Here is a 13799-nt window from a genome sequence, read left to right as displayed (position 1 = left end):
GGCAGTTCTCCTCAGATTTTCACCGCACGTCATGTGGAAGGGAGTCTCCCTGAGCGCCTACTCAGTTTTCAACTTTTTTCTACAGAATGTCTGAGAAGAAAGCCCTTTTCAAGGCCTGCAGGACCTGTGATAAAAAGAGGGTCCATGTAGATGATCAGCATAAGGACTGCATCTTAAAGGATTGCAGGATTTGCCGCACCTTCCCTGCCAAGACCATCAGGGACAGGGAGGCAAGGGTTCTTCTTTGGCTCAAATCATCTTCCACAGATGATGAGGACAGAGCTCCTACATCCAGCAAAAGAGCCAGATCCAGAGATAGCTTTTCTCCTGAGAGGAAAAAACAACACAAATCCTCTCATAGACCTTCAGAACCCTCAAGGAGGTTATCCTCTCCTCCTCTTGAATCTCCAGCTTCTCCGCCTTCAGGATCTTCAACTAAAACTGTGAGTAAAGCACAGACAAAAACTGTTTCTCTGGTGTCTTCTCACACAGTCTCTGTGACTTCTACCACCTCAAGCTCTTCGGCTACGGTGTCTACCTCTGCTAATTCTTTACCTATTGTGTCAGCCAAGGTTTCCTCAAAGAAATCTTCAGGGGCTAAGGATATTTCTTTAATCTCTCCAAAATCATCGTCGACGACCATTCCATCGACAGTTCCATCGTCGACGAAGTCATCATCGATAAAAGCCCCGTCGACGTCAAAATCATCATCAACGAAGACCCTGTCGACGACGAAGATCTCGTCGACGAAGAGCCCGTCGACGACCGGATCATCTAAGAAGAGCCTGTAGATGACAGCCTCGTCGACGGCAGCTTCGTCGATGACAGCCTCGACGACGACAGCCTCGTCAACAAAGATTCCATCGACGACGGCCCCGTCGACGACATCCCCATCGACGACGGCCCCGTCGACGACAAGTCCATCTACAGTACCACCGTCAACGACAATCCCATCGACGACGAGTCCGTCGACGACGAGCTCATCGACGGCCATTCCAGCAAAGAGTCCAGTCATTACTAAGACTCCGCCTGCAAGACCCTGGCCTTCTCTACCTCAGGTGTCTCATGCCTCACCTATAGCATATACTCATTTTCAGATAAAAACCTATCATAGGCAAGACTACTCCAATTTGTCTCCACTGCTACCATCGCAGATTTTAGAAACATATGTTGAAGAAGAGGAATCTGATGAGGATGATGAAGATGATGAAGGTCCCTTTGGGATTGCACGCCATCCATCCGAATTACAAATAAAATGTCAGGATGAGGATGAAGATACAGTATTAGTATTTAATCTGTACACTGGTTTTCTACATAGGCCACATTAGTTGATGGCATAGTAAGTGATGTAACTCACAGGTGCCATTTAACTTTTCATGCCATGGTGCCCTTTTTACATCATATACCATGGCCTTACTGACGAGTTAAATACGCCAATTGGGGAACTTCCAATTTCTCAATTTGTTATGGGTCAGAGCACATACACTGGGTGCTGAACAGCAGTGCCCCAGTCTGCAGAGTCTAAAAGCCAGCAATAAAATAGGGTCTAGCAAAAGGCAAAACATTGGGGTGACATATCAGGCAGCTTTCCTACAGTATGTTACACTCTTCTCTCTCCACATGACAGGAAAAGTTATCTGCTTTTCCATTACTTTTTTCTGGTTGGTAGGTGTTTCCATAAGATGAGAAAATGATTGTGCGTATGAGTGTTTCATAGGCATTCAAAAGTTTTTTGTGGTTAGGCCTCATGATTTCTTTGTTCACAGCCCTCTCAAGATAGTGCCGTCACTGAGGATAGGCTTCTAAAATAGCCAGAAGTTCTCAATCCTATATTATATGTTTTCTCTCTGTAGGTGTTAAAGTTCTTGATTAGTAGGCTACTCGTTGTAGTTCAGCTGTAAGTAACTGTTTCTAAGAGAGGATGGTCTGGTACATTGGTTACCATTTTGCTTTATGACATGTGAACATTTTATTGCTAGGTGAATCTAGAGTCTTAATTGTCGAACGCAATGTTATTTTGCTTTCTTTCCAATGTGTTGAAATGTGTTTTTTGTGATAAGTATGGAATACTTTCATGAGTAGCACATTCAGAAAGACATCTGCAGATTACAGGCTAGTCCCAATATCTCATCTTATTACAGATAATGTAAGTTTGAAGGTCTCTCAGAGAAGCTCATATTGTGGGGAATTCTGACAACATTACAAGCACATCATTGTACCATTTTGCTTTAATTTGATTGGACCATTTAATAAGAACTGTGTGTAGCTGTATCAAATGTTAGAATTGTGTGAGTTAAGTTAGTGAAGAGTAGATCACAGAGCGGACTGTTTCTTGATGCAACTTAAAACATAGTAGGAGATTTGGAGTACTCTCTTGGAGCGAGAGAACTCGTGTTTCTTTGTCCTGTCCTCCAAGCTGATTCCATACTGGGTCGCCCTCATACTTATTTGACTTCGACTTGGTTTGAACTTAATTTTATTTGATGCATTCACATTTTATTTGATGGGAATGGTATTGTCCTTGGTCACCTGTGAGCCTTTACAACAGTGTTGAAGGGAACGCTTCAGTCAAAGCTCTGGCTCTCCATGTTCCTTGTCAAGGTCATCTTTTCAAGCTCTCTCTATCGCTAGTACAGTGATACATCTATTTTCCAAGTAACAAACTATGTGAATGTATCTGCACGGAACAGACACGCAAGTGGAAACTGGAAAACAGCTTTTCATGCAGAAAGAAATACAGGCAAAGTTAGGACAAGTTAGTGTATTAAATCAATGGTGAACATTTAATATGTGTGTGCACACTCAACCACGAATATATGAAAACTTTCTGTACATTAGATTCATATTACACTTTCATGATGGTAAAAATCTCTTTGAACACACGCCTCTAAATGTGAGTAAGAACTACATTATAAATGCAAATATGAACCATTAGAGCACACATTACCTAAGTAATTTCGTTTCTAAAATAAATACATTTTAATTTTGAATAGTGTGAGGATGGTTTTGTCAGATTTCTAGGAAGTATATATCATTTACACAGTGTATATATAAATCTCTAATCCTACAGTAAATGCACTTTAATAGTGATGTCATGTGCAACACTTTACATTAATAATATTAGGACACATGAGAGTGAAGTGCTAATTGCACATATATATCGTGTATTTATGACGTGTAAGAATAGATCCAAAGTTACGCTGCCCCACCTGTACAAAGCTTACCTGTTTCTTGGTCAGCTGCATTGTTGGAAGACAATACTTGAACAGTCTTTGATAAATTGTCTATAAAAATGAGCGAATTTCTGTGTGTGCATTACATTCTACATTGTAGGCTAACTTTCACTTTTTCCGGTTCCATCTGAACTCAGATTGCTGATATTACACGTCCGAGGAAGGAGAAGGAAGAGACTCACTGCAACATTTCTCAAGCTCATGGAGCAGGTGACTAATGGTAAAGGAGGACAAACAAATTTCTTCAGCTTGGGGATATCCCAAGTGGTGTATAATCCTTTGTAAAACCTCCCACACTCCTTGCTCTGGTAAGGAACTTGACAAAATTAATTTGACCTCTACATGTCACAACAAAGGTGTATAAACTATCCTGGTATATATCATTCACAAAGTGCTGGAACACAGTTGCTGCATTATAGAGGCTATACTGCATTACCAGCATCGAATGAAGTCTTCCTCTCACCTTCCTTGAGATGGACCAAATTTTAGGATCCTCTTAAGCTGAGATTGGTAAAGACTTTTTGCTCGCTCAACTTGATTCAACCACACTGTGATTAATGCCATTGGATAACGGTTACTAATGATGACTTGATTTTTTTTTTTTTTTTAAATAGTGGCTGTAGGTTCCATCAGGCCTGAAGATTAAAAGGGTTGGAGCCACTACTAGAAAGTTGAATGTTTTATGATTCTCCCTTTTATGTTATCTCATGAATAATCTTCCAGTATTTGGTCTTCCTTCACTGTGATGAGGTATCTTGCCATGAAGAATGTTGACTCGAGGATAGATCAATTGCACAATCATAGCGCCAATATGGAGGTAGTATATTGACTCATTTTTTACTAAAGACAGCAAAGGATTGTGAGACTTCCAGTGTTTGCTTTTCTGAATCTTACCAGAACACAGTAAAACACCCTAAGGGCTGCGTGTTCTGATATAAGGATGAGGAAAATTCAGATATGAAGAAAATTATCATATTCTTCCTATTGATTTGAGGAGCATGAAAGTGTAGCCATGTTGTGCCCAATACAGCGATAAATGCTGGAACATCAATCAGCTGGTGGTTCAAGTCGGCGGGTCCTTGGACCTGAAGGGCTTTGTAGGCGTGGGTCAGGAGCTTGAAGTGACATCCCTTGTGGACTGTGAGCCAGTGGAGGTCTTTCAGGTTCTGGGTAATGTGGGTTCTCTTGGGCAAGGTCAGGATCAGTCTGGCGGCTGCGTTTTGAATGATCTGGAGTCTCTGCATGAGTTCGGTGGTGATGCCTGCATAGAGAGAGCGTTGCTGTAGTCCAGTCGGCTGGTGATGAGGACATGCGTTACTGTCTTCCTGGTGCTGGTGGGGAGCCACTTGAAGATTTTGCGAAGACAGAATTTACCTGACGTTTCACAGAGAGTTCTCTGTCTAGGATGATGCTGAGGTTTCCGGCATCGTCTTTTGGAGTGGGACCAAGTTCTGTCGGCTGCCAGAAGTCGTTTCAGAGGGCTGTGTGTTTACCAAAGATGAGGCCTTACGTCTTGTTCGTGTTGAGCTTTAGGCAATTGTCCTTCATCCATGATGAGACGTCCTTCATGCAGTTGTGAAAGTTTGTCTTCGATGAGGTGGGGTCGGCGGGGAGCGATAGGACAAACAGTGTGTCATCGGTGAAGGCGATGACGTCGATGTCATGCGATCTGACGATGTTTGTGAGTGCAGTCATGTAGATGATGAAGAGTGTTGGGGAATTCCGCAGATATTGTGCTTGACTTGCGATGTGAAGGGAGGGAGGTGGACTTTCTGGTAGTGTCCTGTGAGAAAAGATGCCATCCATCTGAGGGCATCGTCTATGATACCAATCTGGCGTAGGCAATTGATGAGTGCGGTGGGAGACCATGTCGAAGGCGACGGAGGTGTCAAGCAGGGTCAGGTCAGTTAATTATCCAGTATTGGGGTATCTTTCATAGATTCACATGCCTGAATCATTCCCCGTCGTCGAGGCGGGAGTCCCACGGTAATAATATATACAATAGCAATGCCATAGAAAATTATTTGTAGTAGGCTGAAAAGACTATAGGCCCAACTAGGCCCAAACCTTAGCAGCCTATATACCTCATTATGTAAAAAGAACTGAAACAGGAGTTCCAACCAATCAGCTGTCCGCACCCTCTAGAACCTTCCCAGCTGAGGCAGTTCTCCTCAGATTTTCACCGCACGTCGTGTGGAAGGGAGTCTCCCTGAGTGCCTACTCAGTTTTCAACCTTTTTTCTTCAGAATGTCTGAGAAGAAAGCTCTTTTCAGGGCCTGCAGGACCTGTGATAAGAAGAGGGTCCATGTAGATTATCAGCACAAGGGCTGCATCTACTGCCTACATCCCTCTCACATTGTGAAGGATTGTAGGATTTGCCGCAACTTCCCTGCCAAAACCATCAGGGACAGGGAGGCAAGGGTTCTACTTTGGCTCAAATCATCTTCCACAGATGAGGACAAGGCTTCAACATCCAGCAATAGAGCCAGATCAAGGGATAGCTCTTCTCCTGAGAGGAAAAAACATCACAAATCCTCTCATGGAGTGTCTGAACCCTCAAGGAGGTTGTCCTCTCCTCCTATGGAATCCCCAGTTTCTCCAGGATCATCATCAACAACTGTGAGTAAAGCCCAGACTAAGACTGTCTCTCTGGTGTCTTCTCACACAGTCTCTGTGACTTCTGCCATTTCAAGCTCTTCGGTGACGGTATCTACATCTGCCATTACCTCACCTATTGTTTCAGCTAAGATTTCCTCTAAGAAATCTTCAGGGACTAAGGATGAAAAATCATCGTCGACGACCATTGCATCGACGACGATACCTTCGTCGACGAAGTAATCGACGATAAAAGTCCCGTCGACGTCGAAATCAACGTCGACGAAGAGCCCTTCGACGACAAAGATCTCGTTGACGAAGAGCCCGTCGACGACGACGGCGTCGACGACAGCCACATCAACGGCCCCGTCGACGAAGAGCCCGTCAACGAAGAGCCCGTTGACGAAGACCCCGTCGACGACGGCCCCGTCGACGAAGACCCCATCGACGACGGCCCCTTCGATGACGGCCCCGTCGACAGAGTCCATCCACAGTACCACCGTCGACGACGACCCCATCGATGATCCCATCGACGACGAGCTTGTCCACGGCGCTTCCACCAATAAGCCAGCTGCCTTCAGCGCAGCTTGTTAAGACGCCTAAATCTTCAAGGAGTTCGGCTATCACCAAAACTCCGCCAACAAGACCCTGGCCTGTTCCACCTCAGGTGTCTAATGTCTCACCTGTGGCCTATACACATTTTCAGCTCAAGACCTATCATAGGCAGGACTACTCTAATATTTCCCCATGCTGCCATCGCAGATATTAGAGTCTTATGTGGAGGAAGAGGATTCTGAGGAGGATGACGGAGATAATGAAGGTCCCTTTGGGATTGCACGCCATCCATCCGAATTGCACATAAAATGCCAGGATGAGGAAGATGAAGAGGATATGCAAGAACATTTCTACCAAGAGGAGTTGTCTACACCTTTCTATAGACAACCATACAGACCTCCACGTACGGAGGAGCCAAGTCATCTCCCTCCTTCTTTGATACAGGATTTGCAAGCTATGTTGGCAGACTATCGCCAGAGGTTCCCACCGATACCGTCCACGCAAAGTGTACCTCCGGTACCAGCGGACGTACCTGCACCCCCTCCACCACAACCTCCAGTGTCACCAAGACACACTGAAGAACCCGCGCCACAAGGGGTTCACGAAACTTCCTCTTCAGATCAAGATGGAAGAGAGGAAGGTGAGCTGCCTCAAGACAACACGCCTACGGATCCATGGGATGATTACGTAATACCCATGCCTTCACCTCCTTTGCCACAGCCCTCTGATTCTCTGCCGGAGGACATTGGAGGCTTTCATAATATCATGTAAAGGGCTGCTACAAGGTTTGAACTGCCAGTTACCATTGAGCAGTCGGACTGTTTTTTACATGATTTTAAAGAGGGGTGTAGGAGGATCACAAGGGCCATACCCATTATAGACTTTATTTGGCAGGAAGGACTAAAGATTATGAAGACACCCACTTCTATCCCTGCAGTCCTTCCTCGTATAGAGAAAAAGTACAGAGCACCACCAGAAACTCCATCCTGTTTGGTGGGTCACCCACGTCCGGACTCTGTGATATCTCAAGACGCTCAACAGAGGTCCAAGAATCCGCCCACCCCAATCTCAACGCCGCCGGATAAAGAAGGCAGAAGATTGGACCTAATAGGCAAGAAGTTTTCCATCAACGCTGCATCCTCTATCAAGGCAGCAAATTCGCTTGCGATTCTTGCCCGCTATGTCTGACAGATGTGGTCAGAGCTGTCTGAATTCCTGGAGTTGATACCGGAGGACCGTCAACAAGAGGCACGTAAGATACTGCTGGAAGGAGAAAGAGCAGCTTCAGAAATAATAGATTGTGCCCTGGACATTGCGAATACTAATTTCCGTCAGTTAGCGGGTGCTGCGGTGCTCAGACGCCAAGGCTGGCTTAGAGCAACCTCCTTCAGACCTGAGGTTCAAACAAAAATCCTCGATATGGCTTACGATGGGGACTCGCTCTTCGGTAAGCACATAGATGACGCTTTGCTTGCCATCAAAACTGATACTGATACCGCAAAATCGCTTGGTACTCTACAGTACAAGAGAGGTTCTTTTAGAGGAGCAAGAGGTCGTGGTTTTTCTTCTAGAGGAAGTCACCATAACCAACAGAACAGGCAATGCCAATCACAGTACAAGCAACCGTATTACCAGTCATCATATCGTCAGTCTACCTCCAATAATTTCTCTCGTCAGGGAGGAAGATAAAGAGCAAACAATCAAGGACGAGATTCAAACAAGCGTCAATGAGTTTTGACGGATGCCAGTCCAACATCCTTTCCTCCCTGTGGGCGCGAAGATCTCTGCATTTTACCATCAATGCCGGAACATCACATCGGAACGGTGGGTCCTCGAATCAGTGGAAAGAGGGCACACTCTGGAATTTCCTAAAGAAACCACCTATGACTCCGCCCAAGTGTCCCCCTCCCCCTCGTCTTCACTTACTGTTCAAAGAGGCCTTAAACATGTTTCGCAAGAATGCAATAGAGAAGGTTCCAATCTTGCAGAAGGGAAGAGGATTTTACTCTCGCTTCTTCCTAATAAAGAAAAAATCGGGAGAGTGGCGCCCGATTCTGGATCTGCGCAGGCTCAACAAATTCTTGAAGAAACAGGGTTTTCGCATGGTGACATTGGCAGATGTGCTCAATTGTCTCAACGAAGGCGATCTTATGGCTTCTCTGGACTTGGAAGACGCCTACTTCCATATCCCTGTACACCCCAAACATCGCAAATACCTTCGATTCACAGTGGCTGGCATCCACTTTCAATTCAAGGTGCTTCCATTCGGGCTAAAGTCGCCACCAAGAATATTTACAAAATGCTTGGCCCCAGTTTCTGCAGCGTTGAGGTCCCAGGGGATACAGGTCTTCCCGTACCTCGGCGATTGGTTGCTCAAAGGACCATCGAAACAGATCACAAGACAAGCGGTCAAAAGCGCCCTTTGTCTATTCTCAAGTCTAGGCCTCACTCTAAATGCAAAAAAGTCACAATTACAGCCCCTACAGGTCTTAACCTTTCTGGGAGGCTCTCTGGACACTCGAAAGTGCAAAGCATTCTTGTCTCAGGAACGTCAGGACAGACTTCGAAGACCAGCAAGGCAGATCTCAGCAAAAAAGTCACTTTCTGTCCGGTCATATGCGTCTCTTCTAGGGATGTGCTCTTCAGCAATCAACTTAGTTCCCTTTGCAAGACTCAGGATGAGGCCGCTGCAGGAGGGGTTACAACAACAATGGCAACAACTAGGAGGATCCTTCAACGATCGCATAAAGGTGACACCCAGAATGAGGCAAGCTCTCCAGTGGTGGTCGAAAGAAAGCAATCTGTCTCCGGGCCTCACATTTCTTCAAGCTATCCCGGAATTCACTCTGACTACGGATGCATCAATGGAGGGATGGGGAGGTCATCTTCAGGACCTCCAGATTCAAGGCTGATGGTCTCATCAGTATTGGCAGAAGCACATCAACAGTCTCGAGTTAAGAGCCATTTTCCATTCTCTGCAAGCGTTCCTTCCGAGAATTGCAAATTCATCAGTACTGGTGCGTACGGACAATACCACCAGCATGTTTTACATAAACAAGCAAGGGGGAACGAGATCTCTATCCCTATCGCAGGAAGATCAAGAGATGTGGGAGTGGATTATACAGCACGGCATAACACTCAGAGCAGAGCATGTGAAAGGGGCTCAAAACTCCTTAGCCGACAACCTCAGCAGATCCCTCACAGGTTGCCACAAATGGGAGCTAGAACAAGAACAGATGAACAGAATCTTCCAAAGTTGGGGCACACCAACTCTAGATCTGTTTGCGACAAGACAAAACAGCAAATGCCTGTTCTACGCCAGCAGATTTCCACAACGGGGGTCAAGAGGGAATGCCCTGTCAATGAGATGGTCAGGAATCTATGCCTACGCTTTTCCCCCGATACCGTTAATACCAAGGATTCTGCAGAAGATGAAGAGGGAACATTGCACTCTTCTCCTCATTGTTCCCCGCTGGCCGAGGCAGTACTGGTTCCAGGAACTGCTCCTGTTATCTCGACAACCTCCAATTCGTCTCAAACCGACTCTTTTCATGCTGTCAAGGGAAGGAGGTCAGATTCTGCACCCGGATCCTCAATCGCTGCACTTGCACGCATGGCTCCTGACTTCTTAGAGTTTAAAGATCTCCAAATCTCTGAAGACTGTAGAGCAATTCTGTCTCAAGCCCGTGAACAGAGTACTATCAGAACGTACCGTTTCAAATGGAAACGCTTTTGTTGCTGGTGCGAAGCAAATAATATTCATCCTCTTCAAGCTCCAACTGAGGATATTCTACCTTACTTACTTTCTCTAGCCAAGGCGGGCCTGGTATACTCTTCTATTAAGGTACATCTTGCCGCCATATCCTGATTCAGAAGAAGTTCGAACAAGCCTTCACTATGTTCATCTTCACTGATAAAACAATTTCTAAAAGGATTGTTTCGAGCCTTTCCTCCATTCGACTTCCGCCTCCTGAATGGGACCTCAATATTGTCTTGTCCCAATTAATGAGGAGACCGTTCGAGCCTATCCATAGAGCTGAACTGAAATTCTTGACCTGGAAAGTGGCTATTTTACTAGCTCTCACTTCAGCCCGGAGGGTTAGTGAAATTCAGGCTTTCACCATTTCAGAACCTTTCCTACATTTCTCAAAGGATTATGTCACATTGAGAACAAATCCGAAATTCATTCCAAAGGTACCGTCTCAGACCTTTTACCCGGATCCTGTCACACCGGCAGAAAAGGCCCTCCACTCTCTTGATGTCAAACGATGTCTAAAGTTTTACCTTCAACAAACTAAGGACATAAGAAAATCTAACCAGCTATTTGTTGCTTATGGACAGGTCACGCTAGGACAAGCTGTAACGAAAGCAACTATAGCTAGATGGTTATCCTCAGTGATACAATTCTGTCATGAAAAGGCTAATAGACCTTTAGTCAGAGAGGTCAGAGCGCAGCACAGCTTTATTTGCTGGAGTCACGCTGGAGAACATTTGCCGAGCTGCTACATGGAAGAGTGTCCATACTTTTACAAGGCACTACTGTTTGCAGTCGGCATTACAGGATGATACAGCAGTTGGAGAGGCGGTGCTGCAGCATCTTCTTCATTAAGGTTAGACTTTTCAAAGGTCTCTTACATTATATTGATGTTATGCAAATATGTATGATTTACTGTAATGTTCTGTTTATCAAATTCTGTCTTTATTATGAACGATAGCATATGAAGGTTTTTCTGCATATGTGTATACTTACATTTTAGTGCTCTATAACCTTCCGGTTGTGTGGGGGATATGTACAATTACGGTTTGTCTCCCACCTTCCGCTAACGACAGATATGACTTTACTGCTTGCTATTCTGATTCAGGCATGTGAATCTATGAAAGATACCCCAATACTGGATAAGAAAACAAGTTACTTACCTGTAACTACGGTTATCCAGTATTGGTATATTTCATAGATTCACATGCACCGACCCTCCTCCCCGGCAGGGCAGTTCTTTATTAGGGATACATACTTCTCACTTGTGCTGGGAAAATCTGAGGAGAACTGCCTCAGCTGTGAAGGTTCTAGAGGGTGCGGACAGCTGATTGGTTGGAACTCCTGTTTCAGTTCTTTTTACATAATGAGGTAGATAGGCTGCTAAGTTTTGGGCCTAGTTGGTCCTATAGTCTTTTCAGCCTACTACAAATAATTTTCTAAGGCACTGCTATTGTATATACTATTACCGTGGGACTCCCACCTCAACGACGGGGAATGATTCAGGCATGTGAATCTATGAAAGATACCAATACTGGATAACTGTAGTTACAGGTAAGTAACTTGTTTTCTTCTCCTCTGTCAAGTAGGGTGCGGAGGTTGTCCTTTACTGCGATCAGAGCTGTCTCAGTGCTGGGGTTGGTTCTGAAACCTGATTGGGAGGGGTCCATCAGGTTGTTTCTCTCCAGGTGTTCGGTAGGTTGGAGGTTGATGGCCTTCTCTTGGACTTTGGTGGGGAACTGGAGTAATGAGATGGGACGGTAGTTTAGGAGTTCTTTGGGGTCTGCTGAGGGTTTCTTGAGAAGGGGTCTGACCTGTGCATGTTTCCAGGCATCGGGAAAGGTGGCCATGTATAGTGAGGCATCGATGATGGTGGTGAGATGGTGGCCGTTCTCGTCTCTGAGGTTGTCTAGTTGGCAAGGACAGGGGTCGGTGGGTGCTCCAGAGTGGATGGAGTTCATATGGGTGGTTGTGTTCGGTGCGCTGAGTTGTTTCCATGTGTTGAGCAGGTGGCTGGTGGTGGTGGTCGATCGGAGGATGAGGAGGTTGGTACATTGTATATCGAATGTTCTTATAGATCCTTGCTATCTTGTTCTGTTAATAGTCGTTGAGTGCGTCGCAGAGTTCCTGTGATGAGGGGATAGAGTGTTTGGTGGCTGATGGGCAGGTGAACTCTTGGATGATGGTGAAGAGTTCCTTGGTTTTGTTGGGGCTGGTGTCAATGCGGTGGGTCAGGGCCTCTTTCCTTACTGTTTTGATCTGTCAATTGTAGTCATTGAGGCTGATTTGAAGGTGGCTCTGTCAGTATGGTTCTTGTTAATGTGCCATCATCTTTCAAGTTGTTTGCACTTGTGTTGCTTGCTGAGTTCTGGGGTGTGTCAGCTGGCTTCTTTGGCTGGTCTGTGTGTTTTGGCTGGTTTAGTCAGAGCAGTTTGGTCGGCCGTGCTTGTTGAAGTTCTGAACTGCATGGTCCAAGTTGGTGGAGTCTATATGCTGTTTGGGGGTGAGGGTGTTTGTCCATTGTTGCTGAGTGATCTTGGACCAGCTGCAGAAGTGGGCATTGTGTTGGTTGGCGACGGTGTGGGCATGTCCGGTGATGCTGAAGTGTATGATGGAGTGTTCTAACCTGGTGAGGTCTGAGGTGTGGTTGTTTGGAATTCTGTTGCTGGATGGGAAGATGCGGTCCAGCGTGTGTCCTTCTTTGTGCCTGGGTTCAGTGACTGACTGATGTCTTGTCTCTCCAGGAGGTCTGTGGAGTTGGAGTCGGAGTCGGTGGGGTCATCTAGGTGGTAATTGAGGTCTCCCAGGTGAACGGTTATGTTGTGAAGAGGGGAGATGCGAGGCAGAAGTTGTTGTTGTGACGGTGGTTTAGGATAAGAAGATGGGCGGCGGAGTCCCTATGGGAGTCTGGAGGGACAGGGTTCCTGGCGCTGGCTGCAGTCCAGGGGCAGAAGGGTACAGATGGGTTTGCCTTTTTTGCGCTGGCTGCACGACCGCACTGCGTCCTTTATTAAGTAGGTCCTGGGAGGGGTGCTGAGGAGGTGGATGGCGTGAAAAACAGTGGGAAGCAGGAAGAATACCCCAAGGGGGAAACAGCGAACAAGGGGAGCCATGGCTTTCAGTGGCCTGGTAGATGTAGCTAAGATTACTTCTGTCAGTAAATATCTTTTGTTAACAACAGACTCTTGTAACTGAATTGCACCCAGCCTAGGTTTTCTGATTAAGGGCCGAGCTTTCACATTTCCCAAAAGCAGTCGACATTTTTAAAGAAAATTGCCTAATGGCTGCAGCATAAAAATGACCCTTCTTTTCTTGGTCTTTCCTTCTTTAGTCAGTGGTCTTCACAATGACCGACACTGCATATGTTTTATCTGTTCTGTTTCCTTCAGAGTTTTCTCTGCAACATTAATATGTACTCCACGTTGGGGTGTCTACCTTCTTTCACCGTTTTCTGGACCTGCTTGTGCCTTAATTTGTAATGTAAACTCAATCTATGCATTTATGGTGTGATTCACTACCAAAGTCAGCATGCTCTTTTTGAAGGCCCTCATAAAAGGCTTCTTCTTGGTGCCTCATCCTTCATGCTACCTCGAACTTCATTTGCTGGAATCGGGTACTACATATGATGAGATCTTTGCTTCCTTGACGCAAGGTAAGTATGG

The 13799-nt window shown here is 45.7% G+C and overlaps 1 long non-coding RNA gene across 2 annotated transcripts in view; it reads left to right on the top strand.

The window, feature by feature from the left end:
* LOC144773686 (uncharacterized) overlaps positions 1-13799 on the top strand; it is a 1071276-nt gene that overhangs the window by 700018 nt on the left and 357459 nt on the right. For both annotated transcript variants that reach the window (XR_013600051.1, XR_013600052.1), the window contains exon 7: positions 3371-3541. This is a non-coding gene — a long non-coding RNA (uncharacterized LOC144773686). The remainder of the gene's footprint in view (positions 1-3370; positions 3542-13799) is intronic.

The sequence above is a fragment of the Lissotriton helveticus genome, chromosome 1_1 (assembly GCF_964261635.1).
Source record: "Lissotriton helveticus chromosome 1_1, aLisHel1.1, whole genome shotgun sequence".
NCBI classification, from domain to species: domain Eukaryota; kingdom Metazoa; phylum Chordata; class Amphibia; order Caudata; family Salamandridae; genus Lissotriton; species Lissotriton helveticus.
The sequence above is the reverse complement of the archived record's forward strand: the minus strand, read 5'-3'. Positions and strand labels throughout refer to the sequence as shown.